Source organism: Mytilus trossulus, chromosome 2 (genome assembly GCF_036588685.1).
Source record: "Mytilus trossulus isolate FHL-02 chromosome 2, PNRI_Mtr1.1.1.hap1, whole genome shotgun sequence".
Classification (NCBI taxonomy): Eukaryota; Metazoa; Mollusca; class Bivalvia; order Mytilida; family Mytilidae; genus Mytilus; species Mytilus trossulus.
In genome coordinates, this window is record NC_086374.1 from 7,287,722 (window position 1) to 7,304,251 (window position 16,530).

Here is a 16,530-nt window from a genome sequence, read left to right on the forward strand (position 1 = left end):
TGGACATCTAGAACAGAAATACAGTTGCATATCATTCATAATAATTTTGCAGAGTATACTTTTGATAATGAGACAGCAACCAAACAGAACAAAGAAAATTAATCAGATATCTAAAAGTAAAAACGAAAAGTGCCTTCAGCATATGTTAAGCTTTGAATTAACCCGAATCTGGATAAGTTGCACTGATGTTATATTGGGGATGGCGATAATGTAAAACAATTAGATTTAATTAATGAAGTGGAATGACTGTAAATGAGACTACTTTGGTCCAGAGACAAAATGACGTAGAAAGTAAACAGCTATAGGTCACTCTGACAACAATGACCGAAACCAAACCTCACAGTAAACTATAAAAGGCACCGTAACGACAAATGTAAAACCATTGAGAAAAGAAATCTAACCGTAAACTATAAAAAGGCTCCGTAACGACAAATGTAAATCCATTGAAAAAAGAAAACTAACAGCCTGATGTATGTAAAACAAATAATAAACGAAAACAAATTTAAAATACAGCAATAAAATGACTTGGGCTGGCACATTCAGAAGTTGATGAGGTTTAAGATTTTGCTGGCGCCAAGCTCTTACTCTAACCTGTGACGGTATTGTCACAATAAACCATAATAACAAACTATAAAAATCAGTGGAAAAGGGCTCAACTCATCAGAGCAATGACCATCAATACAAGAAAAAAAAACACACATAAAAAACTGATAAGAGCATAATAGACACAAAGCACAGATTTTAGAGTATCCGCAGTTACTGAACGCTTGATCAAAGCTAATAACAACCAATACTGATAAAATCATGTATCTAAGACTAAAACATCAAACAGTTGAGAACCAAAATACGATGTATTTTTTTTTACTCACACATCGTTTTCAATATAATGGAATTGTATGCGACTGGCATACAAGTGAGAGGTTTTACTAGCTATAAAACCAGGTTTAATCCAACGTTTTCTACTAAAGAAAATGCTTTTACCAAGTCAGGAATATGACAGTTGTTTCCCTTCTTTGGTGTGTTTAAACTTTTAATTTTGTCATTTGATAAAGGAATTTCCGTTTTGAATTTCTGTTGAAGCTCGGTATTTTTGCTATTTGTCTGTTTAGTGTAATATAGTTTTGATATGTATAATATACATCCATTTGTCACAAACTTGTGTAAGCATTACTTTGGGAAGTCGAAAAACGGTAATGAAAATGCTAAGGTATATGAAAGTAGTTGCATCCTGACAAAGGCGAAGTAGTTATGGACTGAAACCAGGAATGATAACTAGGTATGATTTATAGGCTTTGATAGCTTGTACCAGTTTTACTTTGTAAGTACGTACTGTATTGGCAGTTCTTGTGCTGCTGTAAATGACAACTTAAACTATATCTCTCAGAGCAAGTGGTTTAGTTCTATTGTCGCATGTCTAAGTTTGATATTTGATTAGGGGCTTTCCGTTTTCAATTTTCCTCGGAGTTCATTATTTCTGTGGTTTTACTTTTCTCTATCTCACCAACTACATTAATTAAACAAGAATGTGTCCATAGTACACGGATGCCCCATCCGCACTATCATGTTCTATGTTTAATGGACCGTGACATGTGTACAATCTCTAATTTGACATTAAAATTAGAACGATCATGTCATAGGGAACATGTGTACTAAGTTTTTTTCTAAGGTAGTGTTTTATGAGTTGAAGTCCAATCAACTTGAAACTTGGTACACATGTTCCCGATAATATGATTTTTCTAATTTTAATAATAATAATAATGAAAATTTATAAAGCGCCCTATATAAAAAATAAGAATTACTCTAAGGCGCTGTACATACACATATAGAATTCAATCTAATTAAAAGCAATGCGATAAAAATGATTTTTTTAGCTGTATTTTAAAAACACTCTAGGGCATTGTCTTAAACTGTTCGGGAGATTGTTTCATAGAGATGCCGCTGCCCAATCAAATTGTCATTCATCGTACGATTTCGTCCTCACTTTTGGAACGGTGAGTAGTTTTGTGGAACCTGAACGCAAAGATCGGTTTGGCATGTGTAGATTGACTAGTTCCCGAATATAAGCAGGGCCAATGTCATTCAAAGCGCAGAACACATAAGTCAGTATTGTGTATTGTGGTTTATATTGGACGGGTAACCAATGTAAATCAGCAAGTATCGGTGTAATATGTTCATGTTTTCTTTTCCTGGTGATAAGGCGAGCTGCTGTATTTTTTACTTTTTGTAATCTGTTCAATGTAGTCTTGTTCAGCAGAATGTTCCCATAATCAAGTGTGGATGTTACTAGACTGTTCACTAGTGTTTTGCAAGCAGTTGCTGTTATGAAGCTGCGAATGCGTCCAATATTACTGATGTGAAAATGACAGGATTTTACTATGCAGAAACTTGCCGTTCCATCGTTAGGTAATGCCAAATGATAGTTTTAATTCCAATTTCACGGTCCACTGCACATGGAAAATGACAGTGCGAGTGAGGCATCCGTGCATGTACTAAGGACACATTCTTGTTTTTAAATATTATGTTATTTTTCCGAAATAGATGAAATAATGAAGATTATTTTTTAAGAATACACATAGCGCATGTTAAACGATTATTAGTATATATTGGTGTTATAACATCATTGCTGTTTCTCGATTAGTCTTTGTTGAATTTGCTCTATTCCAAAAAGTGTGTGTAATTTTTCTTTGAATCAAATAAAGAAATGCTTGACATAAGTACGTGTACAAGCTTCAATCACCATGTGATCTCAAGTTTCTTAGATATTTCATAGAAACATCCAGACAAAAATGGTGCTTTGAAACTCCCAATTAAGATATATTTTTATGTATCCATGAGAAATTGTTTACCGCGAAGAATTTTATGTTTCCATGAGAAATTGTTTACTGCGATGAAAATGTAGTATTAATTTCCTGCAACTGTCACATTCAAGGGAATATTTGTTCGAACCTTTTTCGAATGCAACCTATGATTATTTGGTAATATACCTTCAGAAACCAAACACTGGTCGGAGTTAAAATAATGGACCTGATAGTGCGACATGTGGTCGTAAAGAGATAAGTAGATTTATATGCCACACCTCTACTTATAACAATGCCAGTTTGTTGGTTTATGTTCTTCAACATAAGAGATTATAACAATGGTATTCTTCTGGCAAGCCGGGGAAAATAACCAATGCTTACTTTACAATGAATATGGTTATACTGAAAATTATAAAACTGTTTAAAAAGATTGATATTTGGACACTCTTTTTCTAGATATTGAGAAGATCACTAATTACTACTGCTTAAATCCAGGGAGTATGTGCAAGCTAGTAAAATAGATAAATGACGATCTTGTATAATCCTAAATGTCCACTTTTTAGCCAGATGAAAATCCATTCCTTCTTTATAATTTATTAAAGAAAAAAACACAGTGCAAAAATATAATCGGTACAAACAAAGTCAAAATTGAGTTAAATGCATTTTATTAATAAATGGTAGAGTTTCAAATAAGAGCAATATACTGTCCAAGATTTATAGCATGTCACTTAATTGTCTAACGTATAAAATGAGTGAGTTGGAATGAATCTGCTTGCATAGCATTACTTCAATTAAAACTTCAATGTTGATTGAAATAAGTAATTGTTGTTTTCAAAGTGTCCAGAGCTAAATTTCCATGTATACTAGGCGCATGAACAAATGAACAATAAATTGAATAGTTGGTAGATATAAGACGATGTGGTATGGGTGCCAATAAGACAACTTTCCATCCATATCTCGAATTGAATTTGTAAAAGTAAACCAAAATAGGACAATGTACGGCCTTCAACACAGATCCCCTAACAGCAAGCTATAAAAGGCCCTAAAAAGGTCTGCATAGCTGGTCAACAGGGATGAAAAGTAATCAATATGTCATGTGGATGTGAAGGTATGTTGGTAAGGGTATGGAATTTTGCCTTGCTACAGGCCCTATATAATAATAAGTAGATGTGGTACGATTGCAAATGAACATACTGTCCATAGAACCAAAGGACAAAGATGTCAACAATAACACGTGCCCCAGAGAGCCATTTTACAACCGACAAAGTCTATGATCAATAATTTGATTCAGTACTACTAGTGCCTCTTCTTTGAGTTCAGTATGTTTTCCTGGTTTAGGCTTACACACGTGTTGTAACGGCCACTTCAGTGCTTAATTGTACAATAGTTTTTTAAAACTCGGTATACATTTTTTTTATTTTTTAACCATCAATATAGATGAATAATGATCTATGTTTTTTACTGAAACTAGAGAAATGCCTGTTATACGTTTAAGTATATACACATGTTTTTTTACTGAAACTAGAGAAATGTCTGTTATACGTTTAAGGTATATTCTTATATTATAAAGTATATAAAATATTATGTATAGAAAGTTATGATATGTTTTGATATTTGGAAACTTTGGTTTTCAAATTAGATTGTAAATTTATTGAAAAATCAGTCTAACATTTTGTATATTTAATTTTTTTTGTTATCATTCTTATCGTGATAGGTCGTAGTTTTTGAAGTAAACATTGTATGAAAGTTTAGTTTTGACATTTTACAGCAATTTAAAATTACTAACTATCACCTTTAGCATGACAATAACAAAAAAAATTCTATGCAAACTCAGGTTAGACTGATTTTTCACAACATTAAAGTGGAATTAAAGTCTTATGGGATTGTAAGTATGCTTTATTTTATCACCTTGCACTTTCACGACTTGAATAATTTTATACGGCAGTTTATTCAAATTTCTTACCAATTAAACAGTTTGCTCTTATAAAACAAATTGCAATTTGGTCAGAATTTTGAATAAATTGCAATAGATGGAGAGCAACACTAACAGTCAAGTCACAGTAATAGAAAACAAATCTTTCGTTTATAAAAATAACAAATATATACAAAGAACGACAATTCAAATTGAGTATTGGAAGAAAGGCTTCCTAACAGAACCGCTAAAATATAAATGTAGGTTGTCTTTGATATTCTTTTGATGTTAATTAACACGAGTAATAGCGTTTATTGCAGCATTAAGGTAAAATAAACGCACATAAAGAAAAAACTCTTTGATAAACATAAATCGTAGGTGTTAGGAAGAAAGATTACAAAATGAAAGAAAATGATGATATCTGACAATATCTAATGCGGGGTTCACACATTGCCGATTATTGCTCCCGTTTGAGATCAGATAGCGATACGAATTGAAAAGTGAAAAAGTCGGATTACTATCCTCAATTATCTGGAATGTCCTAGCATTGTATGAACGCAGTCGTTTAAGTTCGCAACAGATTCCTACGGATCGGGAAGGAACCGAATAGTTCGGCGAAGCACCCCGACAGTTATGTGCGTTCCGTAACATTCGGGGTAACTCAGCCGATTTAGTTTAGTCGGATTACAATCGTGCCTATGTCGTGACAAATTCTGCTGTATCGGATCACAATCCTAACAATGTTCTGTATGTTCTGAACGGTGTCCTGTGGAACGGGAATGATCTGGAGAAATTTTTCATTGTTTTTTTTCTGCCGATTGAGTCCAGATTGCATCCAGATCTTGTCGATTGCGAACCGTTTTTGCCGAAACCGTTCCGGAACAGTCCCGTTATTACTACGAAATTCGTCAATGATACCCACGTCAGAGTCCCGACAATTACAGAATACAATACGACTGAGACCAGACAAAGCCGTTTGCAATGCGACAGAGCGGACCGTGATAGGATAACGTTCCGACAGTACCTGCTGATCCCGAATATGCTGATAATTTTCGAACGTCGGTTCACTGTCTGGTCACTGTCTGATCTCTGTCGGATTACATTCGGTAAAAACGGGACGCAGTCGTAACAGGCTCGGTCGAAATTTACCTGGCGAAAGATACAAATTGGATTAGAAGCGGATTGAGAACGGGAGTATCGGGATAGATTCGCTTGGAATATCGGCGCTTCCTGAACAATATCTGATTGTTGTCGTGATTAAATTATTTTACCCATTTTAATTAAAGTTTGAATATCCATCCACGATTCACAGGATCTTGATCAGACTTTTAACAAATTTTAATCGGGAATGGTCCTGTCAAGGACGGCAGTACAAATCGTGAATGTGTGATCCCAGCTTAATACAAAGACTTTGTCAGATAAACAGAACATATAATAGCTATGGAAAATCTTAGTGGTTGGAAACAGAATTAGAATATCTGCTTCAAGAGGGATATTACAATTAAAACAGGAGTACAGAAACAAACGAACACATGTATACTGATTCATTTAAACACTTGTAAAGTCAATATTTCTTAAATGATCTTTAATGATTTCATCAAGCAAATCTGAAATGGATACAAATGTCAAACACCGCGAGAACTAGTCATAACATAATATTGTGTGAAATTACCACTAAAATTAATTCAACATTGAGAAATTACCACTTAAACTTGTTTAGCACTGTGAAAACCCCTAGTGACTACTTAAAACTAGTTGAAGGCTCTGGAAAATACTACTCAGAAACTGATTTAAAACAAGGAGAAAGGACTACTAGAAAACTAAGGACTTAACAACACGAACCCCACAAAAAAACCGGAATGAACCCTGGTGCTCCGAAAGGGTAAGCAGTTCCTGCTTCACATTTGGAACCCGTTATGTTACCCGGAAATCCGTGGTTATATTTGATAGATTTTCCATTAAGGTCAGTCAACTCGTGATGTCATCCGTAAAACTTTCGAAGGGATGAAACCAACAATACCACTTCTAATTCTGAGATCAATTGTTTCCATGTAATCAGAAAGACTCACTTAAGAAAATAATGTTGTGAAACGCAAGCACCGATAGATCGTGTCAATAAGAAGGAGAAATGTAAGTTCCATAATTATGCAGGCAATAGTCGATGACCGTGAAGTCATAACTTTTCTAAAGAAAGGACCGAAATACCGTCCTCCATCTACAATAGATTGGAAACAGTGTCGTCAGGTCATTAAAGACGCTCTGTCTGCCTATTGTAAAAATTGGTACAAACGTGAAAAATCCGATAAAAAATCTTTAGACAGTTATTTGAATAAAATTATGAATACTGTTGATATTCGCAAGATTGTAATTTTTTCAAAGAGAAAGTATAATAAGAATGTTACTTTTAAACTATGTAATGAAATTATTGAAATTAAAGATTCATATGTTTATCTTGGTCTGCTGTTTAATTACAACGGAAATTTCTTTCAAGCTCGTAAAAAATTGGTAGACCAAGCTCAAAAAGCACTTTATGCTCTTTACAAGAAGATTCAAAATATCTCACTTCCGATTGATCTACAGCTAAAATTATTTGATGCTTTGGTGGTTCCTATTTTGACCTATTCCTCGGAAATATGGGGGTTTGAAAATAAAAATAATACTGAAAAGTTACATCTACAGTTTTGTAAGCGCACTTTGGGTGTGCGATCATCTACGCCAAATTTTATGGTATATGGGGAACTTGGAAGATTTCCGCTTGAACTGCAGATCAAGTTAAAAATGGTATGTTTTTGGCACAAGCTAGCAACAAATGATAAAAAACTATCGGGTAAACTTTATAAGTTACTTTGGTACATGCATGAGCATGAAGGTTGTAATTTTAAGTGGTTTAACTATGTAAAATCTGTGTTTAATGATTGTGGCTTTTGTGAACTATATAATTTTCCGGAGCAAGTTGATTATAATTATATTAAAATTAATGTAAGGCAGCGTCTCCAGGACCAGTTTATTCAAAAATGGTTCTCAGATATAAACAATTCATCAAGGGGGGAATTTTATCTACACTTTAAAGAAGAGTTTTGCTTGGAACCATATCTGTTAAAATTAAGGCGGGGTCATAGGGTAAACATATGTAAATTAAGGGTATGTAATACAAAGTTTCCCATCGAAACAGGAAGATGGAGAAATGTACCACGAAATGAGAGGATTTGTCCACTTTGTAAAGCTGGTCTTGGAGATGTATACCACTATATATGTAAATGTACCAACTATGAAGTTAAGGATTTAAGGGGGAAGTTCATACCTCCATATTATTTAAAATATCCAAATGAAAAAAAAGTACTTGGCATGCTTAAATATAGTAATAGTAATGTGCTGTCTAAGCTGTCAATTTTTATTCAAAAGGTAGAAAAGATGCTTGTCTAATTTAAAACTGTAATAAACACAAACTTATTTTTGAAGATGTATAATTTAAAAATGTATTATGTTTGTATGATGAACTATGTTGTAATTAATATTGTGTATATAAATATGCTCCTGTTACGCAGTCTTCTGCGGCTGAGTTTTCTCTAATAAACTATCTAAACTATCATATCTCATTTAGAAAACGATTCTGAAATTAATAATAGGAACCATGATATACCCATTTCTAGAATAAAAAACAAACTCAAGGTACTCGCAGAGCGGTTTGTGTTCGTACCGGCAGACAAGGCAGCAAATAATGTAGTGGTGGTGTGACGCATATACTTCACGAAAGTTCTTCAAAACGAAATTATCAATTCCTCTACATTCAGGTCTGTGCGCACCACAGAGAGTCAAATCGTTAACAAGCATACCACTGCCACTGCCCAGCTTAAAGCATCTTCCGAACATTTGAAAGTCCCTACCATGTACTGGTTACCGAAATTACACAAAAAACCATTTAAATTCCGTTTCATCTCCGCTTCGAGTAAGTGTTCTACTACTAATCTATCAGTGCTTCTAACCACCTCCCTTACTACTATCAAAGAACTGGTTATTAACTTTTGTAATAAAGCTTATGAAAATAATGGTATTAATTATTTTTGGAGTGTTAAAAATTCTTTAGAGGTTTTAGATCAAATACATGCTTTCAATGGTCCTTACAATTCTGTTGACAGTTATGATTTTTCTACTCTGTACACTACACTTCCACACAATCTTATAAAGAAAAAGTTTTTGTATTTGATAAAATGGTCTTTCGAAAAATCTCATTGTAATTTTATTTGCTGTAACTCGTTTAAGGCCTTTTCTGTAACGAAAAAGGAAAGTATGCTAGATACACTTACTGGAAATGTGAGGATATGATTGAAGCTTTAAACTTTCTGCTTGATAACATTTATGTACGTTTCGGCGATAAAGTGTATCGTCAGGTAGTAGGTATTCCTATGGGCACCAACTGTGGCCCTTTAATAGCAGATTCATTTCTATATTGCTATGAATCTCAGTTTATGACCAAACTCAGTAAAGACCCATCATTGTTACATTTGGTTGATACATTCAAAAATACCTACCGTTATCTGGATGATATTTTTTCGTTGAATAATCCAGAGTTCTCTAAATATACTTCAGAAATATACCCAAACGAACTTACTTTAACTAAATCTAACATAAACAGCAGCAGTTGTCCTTTTCTAGATTTAGACATTTCAATTTCAAACGGGAAACTTCACACTAAAATTTACGACAAAAGAGACGATTTTTCATTTCCTATTGTTAATTTTCCTTTTTTAGACGGCGATGTGCCTTTGGCTCCATCATACGGTGTTTATATATCGCAACTCGTTCGGTTTGCCCGTGTGTGTTCTGATGTCATAGATTTTAACGAACGTAATCAATGCATCACTGGTAAATTGTTTTGTCAGGGATTTCGATACCATAAATTACTTAAAACTTTTACTAAATTCTTTCATAGATACAAAGATTTGATTAGTAAATTTGGCTATACCTGTAGAAAGCTTATTAAAAATGGTATTTCTCATCCTAAATTTTATGGTAATATTGTACTTAAAGCGAGGAAATCACTATGTGATCCTTGTAAACTCATCGAACCTTTAAACAAACTTATAAGTAAGGGTTATCGTACCAATATTGTAATTAGATCTCTGAATATAGTTCACATTGGCACTAATATTGATTTTGTCATTAGCAAATTAAAACATAACTAAATATCATTATCTTTTGAGGCGAGATGTATAGGGGACACAGCCACGTTAACTTTTATTTCTATAGAAGTCGCTCTTCACTATACTACTACCTGTCGATACATTTATTTTTGGCATTGCACAAGTCATGTCTTCTTTGACTATTAATGACGTTAAAATACTAAATCCCTGTGATGTGTTTTAGTCGATTTTAGTCTCTGATGCATGATTTTTTACTATTAATTGGTTTTGGCTTTTAACTAGCTGTCAGTAACTGCGAGTACTCTTAAATCGTATTTTCTTGTTAATTCGACCTGTTGATACTGTTTATAATGCTTTTTTGTCATTTTTTATTTATATGGATCTTGTCTGTATACCAGCTTGGATTATTTGTAATATCTTCAATTTTTCACTTATTCTTACAACATTTGTATAAACTTCAAGATTATAAAAAACCGGTTTTTTTTCTAAAGTGAACATTGATTGGTTAAATATTTCTCAGTGTGTTTGAATTTGTTTGTTAGCCTTTTGGTCATGAATGTTTGTCTCTAATATTTAATTAACTGTGCATTTGTATTCAGATATCGCAGATCAAATTTATTCGTTCATTGTGTAATCATACGTTTTTTGATTGAGTTAAGTCTGCCAATTGATATTTTATCGTATGTTTTTCTATGTTGTGATGTTATTCTATTGTTTCAGAAAAAGGGAGAAGGTTTGGATCCTTTAAAATTTTAATCCCGCTGCAAATGTTTGCACCTGTTCTAAGTCAGGAAACTGATGTACAGTAGTTGTCGTTTGTTTATGTAATATATACGTGTTTCTCGTTTCTCGTTTTGTTTATATAGATTAGACCGTTGGTTTTCCCGTTTGAATGGTTTTACACTAGTAATTGTGGGGCCCTTTATAGCTTGTTGTTCGGTGTGAGCCAAGGCTCCGTGTTGAAGGCCGTACTTTAACCTATAATGGTTTAATTTTTAAATTATTATTTGGATGGAGAGTTGTCTCATTGGCACTCACACCACATCTTCCTATATCTAATATACAATGTCAATAAATGAAAACCTATACAAAGAACGATAATTCAAATTGAAATGTTGTAAAGAAACCTGTTTTTATCAAATATCTTGATCTATCTTAACATTCTTTGGCAAACATTTCATAGATATAGGAAGATGTGGTATGAGTGCCAATGAAACAACTCTCCATCCAAATAACAATTTATAAAAGTAAACCATTATAGGTCAAGGTACAGTCTTCAGCACATATAAATATAAAGAACGAGGACTTATTTACGGTTTATGGCATTTTTATGTCGAAGAGGATCAATGCTTGAGACTGTATGCTGCTAATTAAGCGTCTATTGGTTATATGTAATGTTGGATTGCTGTCTCATTGACATCTATTATCCCACCACATATTTTATTCGTTCATTATCTTGTACTAATGGATAATTGATTGATTGATAGATTGATTAGTTCTAATGTTACTTTCAGCACTAATATGCTATTTCGTGGTGGTCATCTCTTATTGGTTGAGGAAGCCGGAGACAAGTGTCCGGAGATATTCACCGACCTTCGATAAGAAAACTGGCAATTCTAATCAATTAAGATTGGAGGCGAGGGCACCTGAAGTTATATGATTGAAATTAACAAATAAAGGTAATCAACATATATAACAACTTTACCGGATATCATCATGATATACATGTAATTTTATTAAGTTTGTTGTCGAAAACTCAGAAAGGTAGAATTTGTTGCTTTGATTGGACGAAGGGGTAGGATAAGGGTACAAACTAAGTGCGAGTCGCCTCTCTATTTGGGCAGACAGAAGCACTGGACGAAGTTTATATACTAGTATGTACATCGTCGACTACTGATCACTACTGGCGTTTGTTGCGGTTTAACTTACTATAATTACGATTTATGTTCTTGTTTTAAAAAAAATTATATCATGTTATAAGAAAAAAATCGTATTTAATGCTTTAAGACGAGCAGTTCATTATATTTTAATACGTTTGAAATAAAAAAAAATAATTGTCATTGAATGATTTTTTTTCATGTGTGGTAAACGTCCAAGTTTTTTTTTCTGAATTATTAGTTCAATCCAGCATCATATAAAAAAGAAGATGTTGTATGAGTGCCAATGAGACCACTCTCCACAAGAGACCAAAGTTGACACTTAAATTAACAACTATAGGTCACCGTACGACCTTCAACAATGACCTAAAGCCCATACCGCATAGTCAGCCCCGAAATGACAATGTTAAACAATTCAAACGAGAAAACTTATGGCCTATATATATATTAAAAAATTGAACGAAAAACAAATATATAACATATAAACAAACGACAACCACTGAATTTAAGGCTCCTGACTTGGGACAGGGACATTCGTAGAGAATGTGGCGGGGTTAAACATGTCATCGGGATCCCAACCCTCTCCTTATTTGGGACAGTGGTGTAACAGTTCAACATAAGAACGAACTATAAAATTCAGGTGAAAAGGGCTTAACCTATCAGCTGGATAAAAATACAAATACTACAAATACAAGTGGACGTGGCCGGGTACTTATACATATCAACAACAAAAAGACACTAAGTACAGATCTGAAAGTACTCACAGTTACTGACTGACAGCATATTCAAAGCCAACAACAACTAAATCAAATTAAAAAAAACATGCATCTAAGACTAAATGTCAATTATTAAATAAGCACTAATGCGTGAAGTAATCCTAGTAATTTTTGTATATGAACATGTGGATAACATTTATAGTTATCCAAATGCAGGAGTCAACAAGGACTGGTGCTGAAAGGACAAACAACCAAATAAATATATATGAATGTTTAAAGGAGCACTATCTGTCAAATTCTTGTTCACCGATTTGACTCAAATTCTCATATTTGATCTATAACTTGAAATGTATAACATTTATCCATATCATAAAAAGTCTAAAATAAACAATTTACATGACAAAGGCTCAATCTTATGTAGCTTCGTTTCATGCGTATTTTAGTCAAGACGCTATTTAATTTTAACTGTCGAGTTGACCTCTGTCGGAAAACCACCGATGCTTATATAAGCGATATACACATAAACATAGATATAAATAGAAACTTAACTCGTGCAATTGGATTTTTCTAGGTCTGTTTATTTTCACATTATAGATTAAAGATATATATAATTCATCGTTTTTATCTGTATAAGAATGATTTCTTGTGGTTTCAATGTTGACATCATTTCCCTTTAAATAATTAAACACGCACAATGCATAGTTAAGGGGTTGAATTGAAGTTCACATGAATACGAAATCAATGAGGTCGAATTATTCACTTGCAAGTGAACAATTCATCATTGATGCTGCTTAGCTTATTTTGACAAAAATTGAACCATACTGTGTAGATTTTAGTGTGTCTTTTGATGTATTTTATCTAATGAGGATGTTATAGATTTTTATACGCAAACTCTTTTTGTTTAATTAATATGAATGTATAATTTATAGTGTCCACCGTTTATCCCTGGACGATGGATCATTGTAAACACATGACCCTTTTAGATAGTTAACTTATCAAAATTGCATATGTGTTGTCAGTGTTGTATGTTAATTGCACCGTTTTATTTAAAACTGACAGATTTCTAAATGGTAACATGTGAAAAATGTTTAAATGTCTGAAATTTTCATTTTCTTTAGCAAGTGAAATGGCAACCATGGCTAAAAATAGAAACAAATATGGTAAAAAGTGTTGTCTTTTATTTTGAAAACTGTTGATACGACTAGAGAAAAAGCTGAGTGTAGCATTGAAAAGTTTACAAAATTTAGAGCCCTAAAAATTTACCATATACTGCCATGGCGGTCGAGTATCATAAACTTTCTGGTCAGGCCGGGTATATTGAAACAACGGATGATTCAAAAACACATGATCCAATAATTCGTTGTCTTGTTGTCAAAGAAATATACAAGTAAATTCACTAATCTATTTATTAAAATTCCATTCCGGACACTATTTACATAACATACAGTTTACAAAATGCATAGTTCATATATTCATTGGCACATTACTTTCACACATCACAAATGGATTCCATTACAACTCCGCATCAAAATCAGCAACAGTGTCCAATATTGTGCACACCACAGAAAAACGTCACAGGCATAGTGTTCTAAACCACGCAACAGTCTGAGCGGACAAAATATCAAAAATACATACAGTTGAATAGTAATGTAACACAACTTTCTAAGAATCTATAAGTTCTCCAAAAATCGGCTAAAAACTGCCCAGAATAATAAAATCCTTTTAACGTTTCATAATGTATAGTTCCTTTCTCACCTTCAATTCTCTTTTAAATAACCTTTTACATTGTATTGCTCTTAACTTTCTTGCCTTCAATCCCCTATACACTAAAACTTCCAAGAGCTCTTATATACCTATGATCTCCAAATGTTCTCCAAATATTCTCCAACTGACCTAAATATTCTCCAAATATTCTCCAACTCTTTGTTTACAAAAATAAAACATATAAATCAAATAAAAGTATTTACTACGTGACCTTGGTGAACATGCTATGCTAATGTCTTATAGCAGGATAGCCATTTGACTTAATGACTTTAACAGATGATAATTAAACATTAATATGACAAAAATAATTACAGTGGACATAAAGTTACACTTGTACATACATCAAAATAGTCGGACAACTTTTTATAAGAGTCACTGCCCTTAAATTTTTTAAATGAAATTTTTAACCTTTTCTCTGTTTTGCCAGAGACAGTCTCTGGTTTTGCCTATAATCTTTAAAAGTATAATTATAATACATAGAAACATTAAATTACAAAAAATGTCAGCTTGGCAGGTTCTACAAATAAGATCCATTGTCGAATCCCTCAGACGACTTATTACTAGAATTGATAGAAGTAAACTTTAAATAAAGAAAAATGATCAGCAAGTCAAGACCTACTATGAAGAAAATAAAGAGTCAATTGTCCAATGTCTCCTTGGATTCATTGCCTTTAAATGACAGTTATATGTATAATGACAACAAATGCAGAATTAAATTTCAAAATGGTATGAGCCATGAATTTATATCAAATTATGGAGTAAAACAAGGGGATGTACTTAGCCCCACTTTGTTTAATATTTATATAAATGGCCTTGTAAATGACCTTGATCATGCAAACACTCAACCAATTATTATAGGAGATGTTAAATTAACATCATTATTATATGCAGATGACATTATTTTATTATCTGAAACCCAAGAAGGGCTACAAAATGCACTAAATGAGTTAACTAAATTTTGTTCCCTATGGAAACTTGATGTTAACAAACAAAAATCAAAAATTATAATATTCAATTCTAATGGAAAATCTCACTGTAATTATTTTAAAGTAGAAAAAGAACATCTTGAGACTGTTAAATCTATTTGTTACCTTGGAATAACTATAAATTGTTCAGGAAGTTTAAGTCATTCAAAAAAAAATCTTATGGAAAAAGGGAGAAAGGCTTGGTTTAAAATTAAAAAAAACAGTCTCTTTAGATAATTCCTGCAGTATGCTTGAAAAATTATTTGATACTTTAGTTGTTCCAATAACTCTTTATGGGAGTGAAGTTTGGGGTGTAAGCCAAGTGTTCAAAGATTCAGATCCATTTGAACATTTACATATTAAATTTATTAAAGAAATTTTAGGTGTACAGTGCAAAACAACAAATGTAGCCTGTTTAACTGAGACAAACAGAATCCCTTTGTACTTTAAAATTCAGCTTTCAGCTATAAAATTTCTAAACCATATTGTAAACTCGCCTAACACTTTAGTCCATAAAATATATAATAATGTAGAGAAAACAAGTAAATGGGTTAACATTGTAAAAGACTGGTTAAATAAATTAGGTTTTGGTCATCTCACTCTTGATACTTTTAATTTAAAATATCACATAAATAGTATCCAACAAAGAATCTATGACCAGGCTTATCAAATTATGAATTGTTCTATCAATAAATGTGAAAAATTAAATTTCTTTTGTCATACTAAAAGAATTAGAAAAAGGCCCCCATATATTGATATATGTAAATTCAAAACTGACCGATCAGTTTTCAGTAAATTTAAACTAAGTGCACATTCCCTAGCAATTGAAAGAGGGCGTTATACCAACATTGAAAGAAGTAAACGCATTTGCTTATCCTGTAACAGACAAGAAATTGAGGATGAATACCATTTCTTCTCAATCTGTCCATGCTATAAATCATTAAGGGATACCTATATACAAAATATTAATAAGAATCTTAATTTCAATTTTATTAAATTGCAGTCCACTATAACACTTAAGCATTTGACTGTACTTTTAAATAGCAGTCTACCAGTCATTATAAAAATCACCATAAAGTATATTAATGATTGTCTTTTATTAAGAACATCTGTATAACTTGTATTTCTTTTAATATGCAATGCCAACCTAATTTTTGCTTGTGTTCTTTTTTCAATTGTTCATGAACATTAATAATGTGTTAACTGTTGATATTTATAGCCTTTTTTCTTCTTTGCTGTGAATACCACTGTCACTCTAATATAATTGTAATCAATTCAACTATTGTAAGTTTATTGTCTTAATTTTGTATGCCATAACCATTTAATGTAAATGTGTTTGTGCGAATAAAATATTGTC